The sequence below is a fragment of the Camelus bactrianus genome, chromosome 4 (assembly GCF_048773025.1).
Source record: "Camelus bactrianus isolate YW-2024 breed Bactrian camel chromosome 4, ASM4877302v1, whole genome shotgun sequence".
In the NCBI taxonomy this organism is placed as follows: Eukaryota; Metazoa; Chordata; class Mammalia; order Artiodactyla; family Camelidae; genus Camelus; species Camelus bactrianus.
In genome coordinates this window covers 38,946,875-38,963,025 of record NC_133542.1, presented here as the reverse complement: position 1 = coordinate 38,963,025, position 16,151 = coordinate 38,946,875, and the positions used below count along the sequence as shown (strand labels likewise).

The window sequence follows — 16,151 nt, the reverse complement described above, 5'->3', positions numbered from 1 at the left end:
AAGTGCATGGAATCAGAACAAAGAGAGTTAGATAAATCACACATTTTATGGAGTCAGGCTAAGACATCCTGTTTCATCCCATCTTCTCCAGAGGAATGGGCCTGCCAGTGGGAGTGGAGTACCCAAGTCTGCAATATTCCAGACAGATCCAAACAGCTTAGTGACTCTTACAGCAGCCTTGAGAAATACGGATGATGATGAGAAAAATTTTTTTTCTCATCCATTCTCCCTCTTTCCCTCTCTTTTTTATTCCTCCTGACACCCACTCCTTCCTTCCCTCCTTTTTTCTTCCTCCCTCCCTTCCTTCCTTCCTCCCTCCCTTCCTTCCTTCCTTCCTTCCTTTCTTTCTTTCTTTCTTTCTTTCTTTCTTTCTTTCTTTCTTTCTTTCTTTCTTTCTTTCTTTCTTTCTTTCTTTCTTTCTTTCTTTCTTTCTTTCTTTTTCTTTTCTTTCTTTCCTTTCTTTCTTTCTTTCTTTCTTTCTTTCTTTCTTTCTTTCTTTCTTTCTTTTTCTTTTCTTTCTTTCCTTTCTTTCTTTCTTTCTTTCTTTCTTTCTTTCTTTCTTTCTTTTCTTTCTTTCTTTCTTTCTTTCTTTTCTTTCTTTCTTTTCTTTCTTTCTTTTCTTTCTTTCTTTCTTTCTTTCTTTCTTTCTTTCTTTCTTTCTTTCTTTCTTTCTTTCTCTCTCTCTCTCTCTCTCTCTCTCTCTCTCTCTCTCTCTCTCTCTTTCTCTCTCTCTCTTTCTCTCTCTCCCTTCGTCTGATTCTCTATTTCTTTTGCATCTTTGTACACTACACTGGCTGCAAATGTGGACCAGGAAACATCATTAATTTTATTAGTGAGGTACAAATTTTTCCAGAAATATAGAATTAGAAAAAAGAGAGAGAGCGAGAGAGCTAAAGGGCAGGTGAAAGTCATGTGCTCCAAAGAGGTTTTGTTTCATCCAAAGTGAATGTAACTGTTGTCAGAGGAGGGAGTAGAACTCAGACTTTCTAAGTCACCATCGTTTGTCTTAATGATGGCCATTTGGGTTAAGGCAAATAGTTTTCTCTTACTGTGTTAAAAGTCTCCTCTATTATCTTGAAAAAATATTCAGATGTTTCTCTGACCAAGTTTTTAACTTGGAAATCTTTATAAGGCTGTCATTAATATTGGTCAAATAAGATTTACTTGTCTATGTTTTTCAAGGAGGGTGATTTATTAGATAGATGATTTCAGAATTCTGGTTGCAAAATGATACTGCAAATTAATGATGAGTGATTTTAATATTTCACTTTGCTTATTTGTGTGTGTGTGTGTGTGTGTGTGTGTGTGTGTGTGTGTGTGTGTGTGTGTGTATTTGTATAAGTAGAAAGTAGTTATTTGAATACCAGGCTTGGGTGACCATTTCAAGTGAAAAGACTTGGATTTCAATGGATCTTTGAAATATTTTATTTTATTTAGGATGATTTATGATTATTTCCTATTGTCATAAAAAGCCCCTTAGGCTTGTGGCTTGCCTTAAATTTTCTCAGAAGGGCCTACGTGGAATGGTAGAAAATTCTCTAAACCCTGGACCGGATGGGTTTAGGTTTGAACTGAAGCTCTGCCACTGAATAACTTGTTATCTGGAGCAGCATGATTAACCTCTCTGAACGCAGCTTATCATCTGAGTATGGCGGGTAATCTGTTAGCATACTGACTTGTCTTCTTTCTATTCTCTCTCCCAAGAAGGGAGGTAGATGCCGTGGCCTCAGGCTGTTAATGGCTTACTGCAGAACTTGCAAGGTCCCAGTAGGACAGCCTCTCACCAAGACTTCTGGAGAACTGATGGGGGCTGGAAGTTGAAGTTGAGGAGGCAGAGGAAGCCTACTCTGAGAAAAGAGAAGCGAGATTCATTCCTGGAGACAGGGAAGATGATGGTGTTTGGGTCAGAGGCCTAGGGCTTGTGAAGGGCTAGTTCATGGGTGTCAGGAGGACTGACTGAGAGCTATGACCTGAGAAGTCACAGGGAGCAATGCATATCCATGCCGGTCATGTATCAGATGGAGCTACCTGCCTGAGAATGGATGATGTGGGCTTGTGGGCCCGATGGCCAAGGTTAGAAGCCCTTCCCTGTTTTCCAAGCACCCAAACTACTTTTGTTCCTACATGTTTTAGAATCCCAAAATATGACTGAGATGCACTCTTTTATCATTTTAGGGAGAGTAGACCTCTATCTAGACTTAGAGAAATAAGGTGATAAGCCATTTCTTGCACCTAAGTGTTGTGGAGCAAATTCATCTCTGTAACCTAATGTCTTCCGAGCAGGATTAGTCTGAGAATTAATGAATTAGAGATCACGTGCACGGAGCACTTAGTGTGGTGTCTGGCACACAGTAGGCATGCTGGGAAACTGTTAATAATTATTATTTAATATACTCTCATTTTATCACCAAAGCAATCACTAGCCCAAGATCAGTGGAGCTGGAGATGATTCTCTCTCTTTTTAAAAAATAGATTTTTTAAAAAGACCAATTTTAAAGTAAAATTAAACAAAAGGTACAGAGATTTCCCATATACTCTCTGCCCTACACAGGCATAGCCTCCCCCATCTGCTTCTCTTTTCAAACAAAAGACTTACAGTTCCTGACATTGATCCTAGTATGCCAGAACTGAAATGGTTCTATACTAGGGGACACTGAGCAACGACAATAAATGGGCACAGCAATGTGATGACTTGACACAATAGACATTTATTTCTCACTTACTTAACACTCCAGGGCAGTCTGTGGTGAGTGGTTGAGTTCTCCGCTCCATACAGTCTTTCTGGGACTCAGGCTGACAGTGCTTCTACTGTCTTTAGCAGGTGGGTACCAAGGGCAAAATAACAGGAAAGGGAGGAGAACACATGGGGGTTTTATGGGCCAGCCCTAGAAGTGGCACACAAGCTTTTGGTCATATGCCGTCAGCTAGGACTCAATCACAAGGTCATGCTTAACCTGCAAAAGAGGGTAGGAACCGCAGTCTAGCAGTGCATCCAAGGAAAAGAGAAAGAGGAGTTTGATGGATGGCTAAAAATATGTCAAACTAGGGATTATTTATTTGGGTCCAATTGTTTGTTGGATTGAGTGTGGCTTTGGAAGGTGGAGTGTTGTTTGGTATGGCTTTGGAAAGTGGGTTTTTTCTTTCTACAGAAATGGTTAATACGAAGTCCTCCTTATTTAGGGCATGGCACTCTTTTGACTAACACTCCGTAACTTCTTGCACCAGACGTCATCAAAATTTTCGTCAGATATATTCCCATTTGTTTTCCCACAATTTACTTATAGTGGCAAAACCTATTGCACGCAAAAGGTGAAATCTAGTTGGAATGAGAGTTGGCTTTATTGAGCACTGTTGGTTTAGGGACAGCTATAAAATATGTCCATTGTGACTTTCTTCTCACTGCTTGACCTCCACCCATTTCCCTCCTCACCATCCCTCTAAGCAACACCATGTGAAATCAAACATTTCTTGCCCTCATTTCTAAGTTGCATACAGCCAGCTAGTAGTCATATAAGCAGTGAGGTAAGAGGAGAAATTTACATAAGGAGCCGATTAATATACTATACAAATGAGAGTCCTATGGAGAAGGTTAATTCATTTCCTACACTGAATGGCCACGATCACTGTAAATTTTCACCATGGCAAGAGCTAAGATGGAGATGGAAAACTTGGATATACATGAGAGATGGGAAACTAAATTTTATGAAGAGAGTTAATTATTATGTACTTTTCCCATAAAGTAGAAGACCTTAAATGGTGTTCTGACTTTAAAGCTTGGATTCATAAGCTTGAAAATGATTTTTTTAGAGTCATCTTGGACCATTTCTTGTAGGGCAGTGGGTGGGGAATTGAAAAATTTTTCATGAAATATTTCACTTTATCAAATTTTAAAACTGAAGACATTTCTAGAGTGCTATTGTGAAAATTTATGATCTGCTCATTTTTAAGCCCCCTAAGAACCGTGGCTGACGGCATTGGTGGACTGGTCAGAACATACGTTTTTTTTTTTTTTTTTTTTGTAACTCCTCAGTGGCTGCTCCATTACTTTATTTTCAGTCATTGATTTATTGACTTAACTAACATTCGTTAAGTGCCCAGCATTTGCCAGGCACTGTGCTTAAGATTAGCGAGGTGGGCACTCACAGGTCCAGGTGAAGGCAGACATGTGAAATAACCTCATCGCACCAGAAGCTACAATTGAGGCATTTGCAAAATGCTTTTGAATTCAAGTGAAAGAGGGACTCCCTCTCTCAGGAGGAAAGGGAAGGCGTCACAGAGAATGACATGGAGCTTACCCGGTGGAGGGAACAGCAGCTGAGAGAGAGGTCTGGGGAATGGTGGACAAGTTGTACAGCTAGTTCTAGGGCATGTCCTGGGATAAGGTAGGAGGTAGCATGAGATAAAGCTGAGAAGAATGGGTAAATTTGTTAAAAGCCTTTCATGCAGTTTTAAGGAATAAGTTTTTATGCAGGCTGGGGAAGCTAGGAAATGTTTTGAATGTCACCAGTTCTGGGTTAATTAATTAATTCAGCAAACGTTTATTATCATCCACTAGAGTATAAACTGCTTGGCCTTAGAAGACTGAATATGATGTAGACCCTGCCCACAGGAACTTAACAGTTTGGTGAGTGATTATAACCAATAGAATTGGCTCTAAAGGCTTTTTTTGGGAAGGACTTTAATTGAGCATACGATCAACCCCTTCCAAATTCACTTCATCTCACCATTAAGATCATCATTACCTTTGATGTGGGTGATGGAAGTTTTCTCAGTCTGAAGGGTAAAGGGCCTAGCAGGGAAGTAGCCTTTTGCCAACCAGACAGAATTTCTCAAAATGCCCTGGACTCCTGGCCCTCCTCTCACTGGGGTTGTCAGCGCACACTCTTCCTGGGAGCAGGAGGCATCTCCTCATGCTTGCTCTGAACACGGTGCAGTCTAAGCTTTCTTTACCAAGGCAAGGCAAGACCAAGAGTTTACCTAAAGGAGCGATAAGAAATTTGGTGAACTGTTCTTATTTTTAGCATCAACTTTCCCAACCATGGACATTTCAAAATGTCCTGACACCATCTTCTAGTAGTTTCTTTTTTCCTTTCAGTATTAACTGATTAACTGTATCAAACACTTGTGGGCGATCTGCCTGATCCTTGTGTCTCTGACTCCTGCCCCTGCCAAAAACAATTCCTAAATTATGAGTAAAAATTTATCTGTCTCTGACTGATACACCTTTGATTCCAACAGATAAAGTATTTCATTAGGTTCTGGAAAACTAGCTGCAAACTTGCTCTCCGGGCAAGGGCTGATTCCATTGCCCAGACTCCCCTCATGGCCGCTTGCCCACCTAGAGAGGCTGCTGTGTCCTCTGTTCTGGAAGAAAGAAGGCCAGATAAGATCAGGCAGTAGGTCATAGAGCCCTTGTCTGGCTCTTCTGACACAGAAAGCTTCCGGGCCTTCTTATTTCATTCTGGACCTCACTCAGGTACAGTAACCTCCCGCTGGTCCAGCCAGATCAGGACACTCACCCCAGCCTCCATCCTGAGCCTCCCAGCCCAGCCAGGATTTGAACCCATGGTCCCGAGAGCAGGATGGATTAGTGCTCAGGGCTCCCACGCTGAGTCTATCAAAGCTTTCCTCCACACATCCCCATTATGTGAACGGCTCTGTTAACCAAACCTATTATCTTTCCCCCTTGGTTTTCAAGTTGAGAAAGGGAAAGCAACTTCTTTAATGGCCCACAGATTGATGATTAACATTTTACATGTCCCTGCTGCTAAGTAAAAGAACTGCTTTGTGGACAGTGAAAATGCCTAGGAGAAGGAAGCGGGAGTCAACTTGGTTTATTAAGTTGTGCTGCTTCATTAATCACAATCTTTTTTTATGGCAGTGCTTAAAGGCCCATCCGTTGTACTTCTCGGGAATGGGGTAGATCAAAAACAAGTGCTTTTAGTGCACCTTTGACATCTGGCATAGCAGCCGGCTATCTGCGATATTGCTCTCAAGCAGTGTGGGGAGCTGCATTTACTGTGACCATGCTGGCCCTTCTGATTTAAGCTACTGCAGAGGGCAATGAATTACCTTAAAGGAGCTCCAGTGCAGAACTCCAAGTTTTATGCCGGACCCCTGCCAGCTTCCCCACTTTATGAGTATGAACAATCAGACAATTGAACTGATTTGACTTCGCCGCTCCTGGAGTTTCATTGCCTCGAAACTGGGGATGTAATGATGGCAATGCCACGCTAAGTGCCGCTCTGACTAGCAGCGGTACCCGCTGCCCGTTCAAGTAGGGCACCCATTCTTGTTAGCTGAAAACTGCTCTGATTTGCAGCAAGGGGGAAAATAGATCCCATGCAATCAGATTAACTCAACTCTGAATGTTATTTTCATTTAACACTGTGGAACCAGGCAGTGTCCCAATTTTTTTTTTTTTAATGGTAAACTCATTAAAAGGCAGGGTTGTTTTGCAAGGAGCCTTATAGCGCTGGTGCGGAAGGCACCTGCCAAGTCCCAGTACAGACTGCAGACACGCACGCTCGTATAAGCTCTCACACACGCACGACATATACTCCGACTCCACATACAGTCTCAAGTTCAACTAGTATCATCTGTGTAACAAAAGGGCATCTATCTGGTCCAGTCAAAATGCCCTGAAATCAAGTTATTCACAACATTTAAAACTCATGTCACTACATACACATTTTAGCTCTGTGTGAAACAGAAGACAGTGCTAAGGCTTAGTTATTGCATACTTTCTGTGTCAGAGAACATATTCATTTTCAGGATTTTCTACATGTAAAAGGAGTTTTCCTCTAATATCCTTTGAAAATAGTGTTATTGTATGTGGAAGGACGAGCCAATGCTCATTGTAAAAAAAATTCAAAAAATGCAGTGAAGAACCCAGAAGAATGTGCAAGTCACCCACTATCTGACCACTTAGCGATCCCTATTATTAAAACTTTATCCAGACTTCTCTCTTTGTAATGTACACTGATTGATCGCTTCAGTCATTCATTTTGCATCTGTAAGCAAATCTAAGTGTTATTAGAACAGTATGGAAAAAATGATCCCATTTATGTAAGACGAACACACACACACACACATACGCATATTTAAATGAAACCTCCCTGGAATATCATTTCCTTATGTCCACATGCTTGCTTGGCATTGACTGTAGACTTGCAGTCTAGCAGACATCTCAGTCAATTTAATGCCTGAGAGCCTGATATCCTCCCACAATGTCACACATTTCAGTTAATGCAACGCCACCTTTTGGTTGCTAAGGCCCTAAATTTCGGAGTCATCCTTGCTTCCTCTTGTTTGTTTCACCCCATATGCAGTTTATTCACAAATCCTCTCAGCTGTGTCTGCAAAATAAATTCAGAACAGGGTCACGTCTCACCGATCTTCAGCACCGTCATTGCTCACCTGAATTATTGCAATAAACTTCGTATTGATCCTCCTGATTCCTGCATGCAATTTGGATGAAGCTAAATACCTTGCAGGATTGTCACATACTTTCATGTTTTTCAAAAAATGTGATGACAGTGAGGCATTTTGGAAAGAGCAGATATTTAAATCTAGATAGATAATGTCCAAACGTCCAGATGCGGCGTACAAGTGCCCTCCGCCTCTCCAGATGCAGCTCTCGGTATTCTTTGCCTTACACTTCCTCTTGCCTTTACTGTGCTGCCGTTTGTGCTTGGAGTCTTCTTTCCCTGCTTGCTCTTTGATGGTTAAATCTTATTTCGCCTTTTAAAAAATGCTAATATTCCTTTATTGATGTATAATTTATATATAGTCAAAGGCACAAATCTTAAGCATACACACTGATGAATTTTGACAAATGCATGTACTCATACAACCATCATCCAGATCGAGACAGAACATTTCCATCACCCCAGAAAGTTTTCTCATGCTTCTTTCCAGTCAACCTCCAGCCCCTCCCATGACACTGATTTCTATAACTGTAGATTATCTTTTGCCTGTTCTTCAACTTTTTATAAATGGAATCACCCTTTTGTGTCTGACTTACTTCACTCAACATGTTTTTGAGATTTATCCATGTGATTGTGTGTATAAGTTGTTCATTCTTTTTATTGCTAGACAGAATAGTGTATGTAGCGGTACCTTATAGTTTTAATTTGTATTTCCTTGGTGCCTAATAATGTTAAATATCTGGTTTTTTTTATGCACACTACTTATTTCTCCTTTAAGCCAGTGTTTTTCAAACTGCAGATTTAGTCCAATGGTGAGGTATCAAATCAGTTTAGTTGGTTGGAACTCACATTTAAAAGGAAAATTTTTATGAATGTTCCATGTGTTTGGAAATAAAGTGAATTCTTTGTTTATTGGGTACATAGTAAAATTTATCTGAGGTCAAACTTGTTAACTGTGTTATTCAAATCTTCTCTAGGTTTTCTTGAAAACAATCTATTTAATCTTCTAGGATCTGAGACCTGTGTGATTTTTGTCCACTGTGGCTTTTTCAATTTCTCCTTGGAATTCTAACAAATTTCGCTTTATATATTTCAAAACCACATTGTTAGGTTCATAAAAAAGTAGATGACTGTTGAATCTTCTAGGTGAATTTGTAACTTTAAAAAATACTAAGTAGTCCATACTATAATTTTCTTGAATTCTATTTCATCTGACTACTAGTTTGACATCCTCAAAAATCTTTTTGTTATCATTTATGTACGGTACTTTTTTTCATTTCTTTATTTTCAATTTCCCTGTGTCAATTTGCATCAAGGCTCTCATAAAAAAATATTGTATATTTTAATTTTTACAAAAAGCTGATCCATGCCTCTACTTTTAAAAAGGGGAAATAACATATTGGTTGTAAAGTATTAGTATGTATAAACTTACTTTGGGGACATTTTATCATATACTTCATACATATTATGATTTCTATTGCTTCTTTTCTCCCTTTTTTCTAGAATTTCAGTGTGCTGAGTTTCTTTTCTGTGCCTTATAATAAGAATTTATAATTTTGTTCACATGGGTTGTGTACTTCTACTGTTAAATTGTTCACTGGAACTTTGTAGTATTGTTATTGTAGTGCATGAGATATTTTCCACTTAATTTCTTGCTGATACAGTATTTCAAAATGTAGATCGTTGCCTGTTTAGCATCCACGTAGCCATCTAGTGAACTTACCTTTATGAATTGATTTTTGAAAATAGTCTTTTGTATTTTCTAGACATACAATTATATTGTTTAAATATAAAGATGATTTTGGTTCTTTTCTCCCCTAGTATTTTCACTGATGATCTACTTCTCTTTATCCGGTGTACTTCTTTTCCTTCTATTCATATGCTGCTTAGTTTTATTGGGAATGTCTTTTTGGCAGCTATTAGTAAAGCTGTAAATGCTTCTCCTTTAATCTATTTTTGTATAATATTTATTTGAACCCAAACTTGTTAGGTGTGAAGCTCGGTTTATAACTTTTAAGAAGCATTTTTCTTGGCACTGCAGATGTAGGTAAAGAGCGGTAATATTACCACGGTAATAATGTAAGGTGACATGATTTATTTTAGTGGTATATAATTTATTTTAATAACTTGATGAATGGCCTTAATCTTGAATCTCTGGTAATGTTAAGATCTGAAGGGCTTCCTTATATTTCTCAATTATAGTTTACTTCATTTTATGGTAGAAAAGTATATTCCATAGCTGAATTTTGGAGGTAACTGCTTACCAATATTAATCTGTAATACCTGTTTTATCCTCAATAGGCTGTTTTGATGCTCAGACGAAGAATATATGTGAAAGACATTGCGAGATATAATGGTTCGTCTTCATTATTAGAGTGGGTGTCCAATGAGTATGTTAATTTGATTTGATACCTAACTTGGCCACCTTCACCACATATTTCCTTTTCAATTATCTATGCCTTTTTCAAAAAGGATATGAGATCCTGTGCCCAGGGACAGAGTGGATATGTGGAAATTATTTGTTTGAAAATGAATTACAACATAAGATTCCTTTTAAAGACAGATGTTGGGGGCTTTTCCCCCCTGCTGATTCTGACAGCATATCTGCAGAATACATGTGTCCCAGTGGTGATTTTGGTCAAACACGAAGCTGAGCAGACACTTGCTTGAGCCCCAACCACCTGGCAGGCCTTTGTTGTCTGGGCAAGAGTCTCCAGACTGGGAAATCTGAGGGACACATTTTATTCCAGCTGAAGGCAGGATTATGGGTTGATGATTTACTGTGAGACCCAAGCTCTACTAAAGGCACCATTTAGAATGAGAAGCTTGGGGATTTGCATTCATCAGGCACAAGAACCAGGAGCCAGGAAGTGAATTATAGGCCAAAGCTGTCTCACCAGCTGGTGAGACTTTGCAATTTAGTTCCAATGCAGGTAGAGCTGTGCTCATGAACAAAGGGCCATCAGGCAAACTGGCATAGACCTTGCCATGGACTTTGCCTACAGGGGCACTGTCTCTCCAAGAGACAGGTGGAGCCTTGGAGGAAATACCCTCTGGTTTCTGCAAGGTTGAGTTCCACGAACCATTTCCCAAGTGGAGGATGGGAGAGCCTCAGACTCTTACTTCATGCTCATCAGATGTGTTCAGGTGTCAGAGTTCCTGAGAGTCGTATTGCTCCTCATAGAAAAATAATAATTATTATCAAATATTCAGATTAGTCATAAAATAATTTAATAAGTAATTTTCTTTTAAATGTTATTTCGTCAGTGATTAAGTTCCAGTATAAGCTTAATATTAGGTAGGGCTTTCTTGTTCTCCAAGATCTAGCTTTAGCACACAATTCCACATCCTGTCTAACATCTAACTGAAGAAGTCAAAGCATTTTCTAGAGAGCTCTGTGTATTTCTGGGTATTTAAGTTCTCAAGGTCACATAAACTATTCTGAGGTTGACTATTGAAAATCAGGAGTCACGCGGATGGTGCTGGAGCTACACTGTTCATGAGCAGCAGACAATCTAAAACCATACATTTACCATCCCTGCTCTTAAATCTTGCCACTGGGAGTTTCTCCTCATCTATCCTCTGGCCCAGCAGTGTCAACGTTTCATGGTCTCATTGGTTCCTTTCTTGGTGTCTTTCCCCCCTATTTCCTCGCACACTTCCTTCTTCCTGGAGAGCCTCGGAAACTTTGAATTCTCCTCCAAAACTATTAAATCTCAATAGAACTAAGAGTTTTCTACTTAACAGAAGCTGTCTTCTGGAGCTGATAGTTGTGATTGTGAATAAGAGATGTTTTTTCCTTGGTCATCAATACAGATGAGTGGTAACCAATCTCAATATTTAAAAAAAAAAGATTTATAAGGAAAAACAGATTAGTTATTCAATCCAGCTTGTGGCCAGTTCTGTGAGGGCATAGTTATAGAAACACTGAGTTAAAAGTAATGTTTTCAGGCAGGCATCCCAGAGCCTTCATAACCAGCCTACTTTTACCCTTTCTCCACTGATCTTCCATCATTGTTCACCGTGTACTCAGTCATCTGATTTCTGCTGGGGCGGGGTCCTTAGAAGCCTAGGACTTAGTTTTCTACCTTGTAAAAATCCTTGAAGCAAGGAATTACAAAGAACCTAAGGTCTGAGTGTGAGCCCAAAGGAGGGAAGAGAGAGGGAAAAACACAGATGATTATCTCAAAAAATTTCCTTCCATGATAGACTAAAATTGCTCCATTTTTCATATGTAAGGTTTTCTATCTTCAAGAAGACTGGGAGTGAGAAGTGAAAGATACATCTATTTTGATACGATATGACAAAGATTCGTTTGGCTATAATTCTGATTTGTGGAAGGTGGGTAAGCCTGGCCCATCCCTACCTACTGTGTAATCCTGCAAGCTCTCTCTTGCTTCCCCCATCTTCTGGCTACATGCGAAGGACCCAGTGACAAAGATGACATCTAAGATGACATTTGGCCCACTGTGTTGCCTGCTACAACAGGAACACATGATCACAGCTGTAAAGGTTTCCATTTCTTAAAAAGTAGTACCTTCTCTAAAATTTCTTGTGCAGTGATACAGCTTGAGACAAAATTAGTTCTCCAGATTCTCTTCTTTTTGATGGAGACTTTGTGATTTGATGAAACCAGCCTGGGAGATTTGAGAGGGACATGCCAAGTCCAGGCTTTTGTCTAATTTGTGTTACAAATTAGTCTCCCTGGTCTCTCTGCTTGTTTGTTTCCTGCCCAGCTGAGTCTTCTGTGGAAATCGAGGAAGTTAAGTCTAACCTCTAATAGCCACTCAGGCTCCTTTTATTGCTTTTGGTTAAATCTTTGGAGAAAGGAAAGGAAAGAGTATTTTTCCAATGCCATTTGCCAATGGGTCATTTCCCCTCTCACTGCTAATGATAAAAAGCATGTCTATATCTGGTGCCTCTGCTGGAGGATGATTCAAAGGGCAAAACCAGAGAGGTGACAGCGAGTATATAGTTGGGAAGCTAAAATTACAAAAGGAGAATGGCCCCGAATACGCGTGGTTGCCGTATTTATTGAATGCTTACTCTATGCCCTGCTTAGTGAACTTGGGAGACAAAAGATCTGTGACACATCGCTGTCAAGAATTCTACAGTCTCTTAGAATAATATTTATTCAGCCAGTTAAACTTAGCAAGTTCAAGTTCAGAAAACAGAGAACACTTTTATAACATGATGGCTTGGAAATCTGAGACATCTCCCTACCAAGATGGCCTTTGAGGGTTTGCTTCACTTCTACCTCGTCTCTCACTGGGTCAGGCTGCTGCTGCCACTTGGAGTATGAGGCCAAACCCCAGCTACTCCTTTGATGTCTGAAATGCCTCATGCACACGAGTGATTATGCACAGAATCACTGGTGTGATTATGGGAACATCTTGCCAGTTCTTGCTCTTAAATAAAGGAAAGGATCTATGAATGAAACAAAGCTTTGTGCACACAAAGAGCTTGATTGATAATTTTGGTAATGCTATCAAAGGTTAGTAACTGTCATCTTACGTGGCCCAACCTGAATTTTAAAAATAGTAAGTTTCATCTTGTGTTTCAATGCTGCTTAAATCTAGGTTTCTGAAAAAACTTTAGATGATTTTAGAGTGAAGAGTTCTGTGATCACTTGTTGGTGACTAGTGACATGAGCCTGGGATAAGTTGTGTTAATATATTTGATTTCCCTGACTGGTCGCTTGAAGACCTGATTAGAAACCAGAGGACATAAGCGGTGTTTTAACAGAAACATCAGTGCAGTTCTGTTTCAGGACCACAGGGATCTGGATGTCTTGAGTCGAGAAGTTGGTTGAAAAGTACATACTGCAAGGGTTTCCACTGGTTCCAAAGACTAAAGAGACTTTACAGAAGGCTTTCTAATGCTTATCCTGTCATACGGGCCAGTGGTTCTAGTTTTAAAATCTATTGCAAGTTGCTTGAAACTGCTTTTCTTAAGAGCATTTTAGCTCTAGGGACCCCAACCTACAACTTCCAAGCACCTGAAAAATTGCCGGCCTCTCTTGGAACTGCCTTTAAACATCACTGTGAGTCTGTGATTATCCTCAACTGCTTCTTACTCCAGCTTCAAGTAAGACTCAGAGCATTCATATGTTGGTGAGCATTGATTTTGCTGTTGGAGCAGCTTGGTGATGCTTTGTTCAAAAAAAAAAAAAAATCAGACCTAGAGACTTAATCATTAACTATTATCTGAAAGCTTCCATCTATTTCAGACCTGCTATCACTTATCTCAATAGCAGAAGAGTTGCATATGGCTCTGCTAGCTGGGGCTTCCTTTTATGAAAGTTCTAGAAAAGGAGAGCTATTAGCTTTATTTTGCTTATCTGTGAGAGATGTTGCTGTCTTTTGAATTGCATCTTGGTAAGCTGTTTGGCTAGAATGAAGCCTGGGTCTTTACTCAATGAGTGTTTCTGACTAAGGCCAAGAATTTCGAGAAAAAAATTACCCACTATTTTCTGGAAAAGGGGCAACTCTATAGGTAAGGACCCATGGGATAATGTTTTTAAAGCTAACTAATGTTTTTAAAGCTAAATCTATCTGTCTTCTTCATAGCCTCCTTGTTTCCTGTGTGGGAGAAAGAAAACAATGAGGTAAGATTTTTTTTTCTTTTTCTTCTTTTAATTTTGTTCAGCATTAAAGGAGGGAACTTCATAAACATTGATTGTCATTTACAGAAAACATTCAGAAATCATGTGTGCATTATCAGGGAATGCTAACAGTATCCAACTAATAATTTACAGGACATAAAATAAGGACAAAAACCTATTACATTCTAAAGTAATATAAAACTCTTTTTTTTTAATTGTTAGGGAGTGCTGTTTTATTCTAGTATATTTATAATAAAAAAAACTCAATGCTTACTTCCTAAATGACTCAGGCTGCAGTTTTACCCATATACACAGAAATTAGGGCTTATATATTAAACAAGGAGAGAGAGATCAGAAAATTGTAGATTTTAAAACTATATATGTCACTGGGTTTATTTGTATTTGCCTTTTGCCTCTATAGGCCAATAATAATACATGTAATAATGTAATTAAGCTCCAGAAAAATCAGTGGTGACTATAGGAGGCATTATTCCTTTAAAAAAATCAATATTATGCTTTTTAGAGTGAATACTTTTATTTTACAGATGTCTGGCAATGCAACTGGCTTGCTTTGCCAACAATGGCGTGCATGCTAATAAAAGACGCAAGCTGCACATTCAAGGTGCAGTGGGGTTGGCAGGTACAGCCAAGCCCCCAGCAGCACACAGTGTCCACCGCTGAAGGACTCAGCCCCACTCTTCACTTTACACATGTAGGTTGGAGCTAAGGTACAAACATTAAATCTCTGAATGTTGGAAGTATATGAAAATCATTTCTCTCAATCCTAAAAGCAAGGAAGTATTGTCAGGGATTTCAAAAATATTGGAAAGTCTCATTTAAATCTAAATATCTTTTTTTTAATTATAAATTGATCATCATAAAATACTAGCCTTTTAAAGTCATATTTCGGATGCAGGAAAAGCATCAGGTTCATCAGACTTGCTCCTGCCTGTGTTGTTACAGCTCATGACACCTTCAATTTTCCAATTTTCCTCCCTCTCTGCCTCTCCCCAACCCTCCCCCAGGTTCTTGACAACATTTATTTGGTAAAGGTCAGTTATGGCTTCAGCGAATGAGTAGTCTGACCTCAAGTTACTAATACGAAATAAATGTATACAAAAATATTTTGTTCATCGGAAAGCAGAGTTTGTTTTCCTTAAGCTATTCCATGCAGAAAGAATATGGACAAAGCCACTTGCTACAAGGAAAGATGACTTACTCAGGCAACTTTTTTTTTTAACTTTCCTTTTTCATATTGTCTAGTTCAGATAGAGTCTGCAGGTCTTAGGCCAATCTTCAATACAAATTCTTTGGAGCAGATTTAATTGACAGCCCTGTTCCCTTCTCAGCAGTCTTACAAAAAGAAGCGTACACTTAGCACCAATGACCCGTCAAGGTGCTTAACCTGTCGCAACCAGTTTCTGAGAAGTACATAACACGCAGAAAGGAAGCAAGTACATATTTGCTCTTTGTTGGTTTTTTCCCCCTCTAAAAAAATTGTTACAAAGTCTTATGCTTAAACAGAGACATAGAAAAATCAGTGTATTCACTGTCTCCAGTTATTTACAGCAAAAATTACAGAGACAGCATACATCGTATTAGACCTTCCACAAGCATATATTAAAAGTAATTACATTTGAAAAAATATTTTTATTTTTCCTCTACATTTCTACAATACATACTCAGTTTTCGGTAGGTGTAGTTTTCATTCCGTGTGTGTGTGTTAATCAGATGAAGCAGACGGTACTGTGCTTGGAGGTGGGATCTGGAGCTATTCAGACATAGCTGTTGTCTGTCTGCATCTGGTCATGACAGAGGCAGGCGAACGCCCTCCGTCAGCCACCACAAGAAGAGGATGGTTTAATATAAAGATCATGCTGCCCAGCAAGGGGTGGGGTGGGGCACATTCCCTGCGCTTTCCCTCAACTGGGTTTATTCAGTTCTGGTAACCTTGTGCTTTATTTTTGGCCATAAGAACAATCACTGAGCTGCGTTTTCTCATCCACTGGAAGTCGTGCTTACAGTCATGCAGGAGGCAAAGATTACTATGGCCAGTTCACTTCGGATGAACTTCAGCAGCTTAGGAAAAAAGTGCACAAACAGACAACCCCCATCTG

General features: G+C 39.4%; 1 long non-coding RNA gene across 1 annotated transcript; it reads left to right on the top strand.

Moving 5' to 3' along the window:
• The first annotated feature begins 1,975 nt into the window (after positions 1-1,975).
• On the top strand, positions 1,976-16,147 carry LOC141577460 (uncharacterized). Its single transcript, XR_012506399.1, has 3 exons — positions 1,976-14,037; positions 14,580-14,746; positions 16,010-16,147. It is a non-coding gene; the product is annotated as an uncharacterized LOC141577460 (long non-coding RNA).
• The last annotated feature ends 4 nt before the right edge of the window (positions 16,148-16,151 follow it).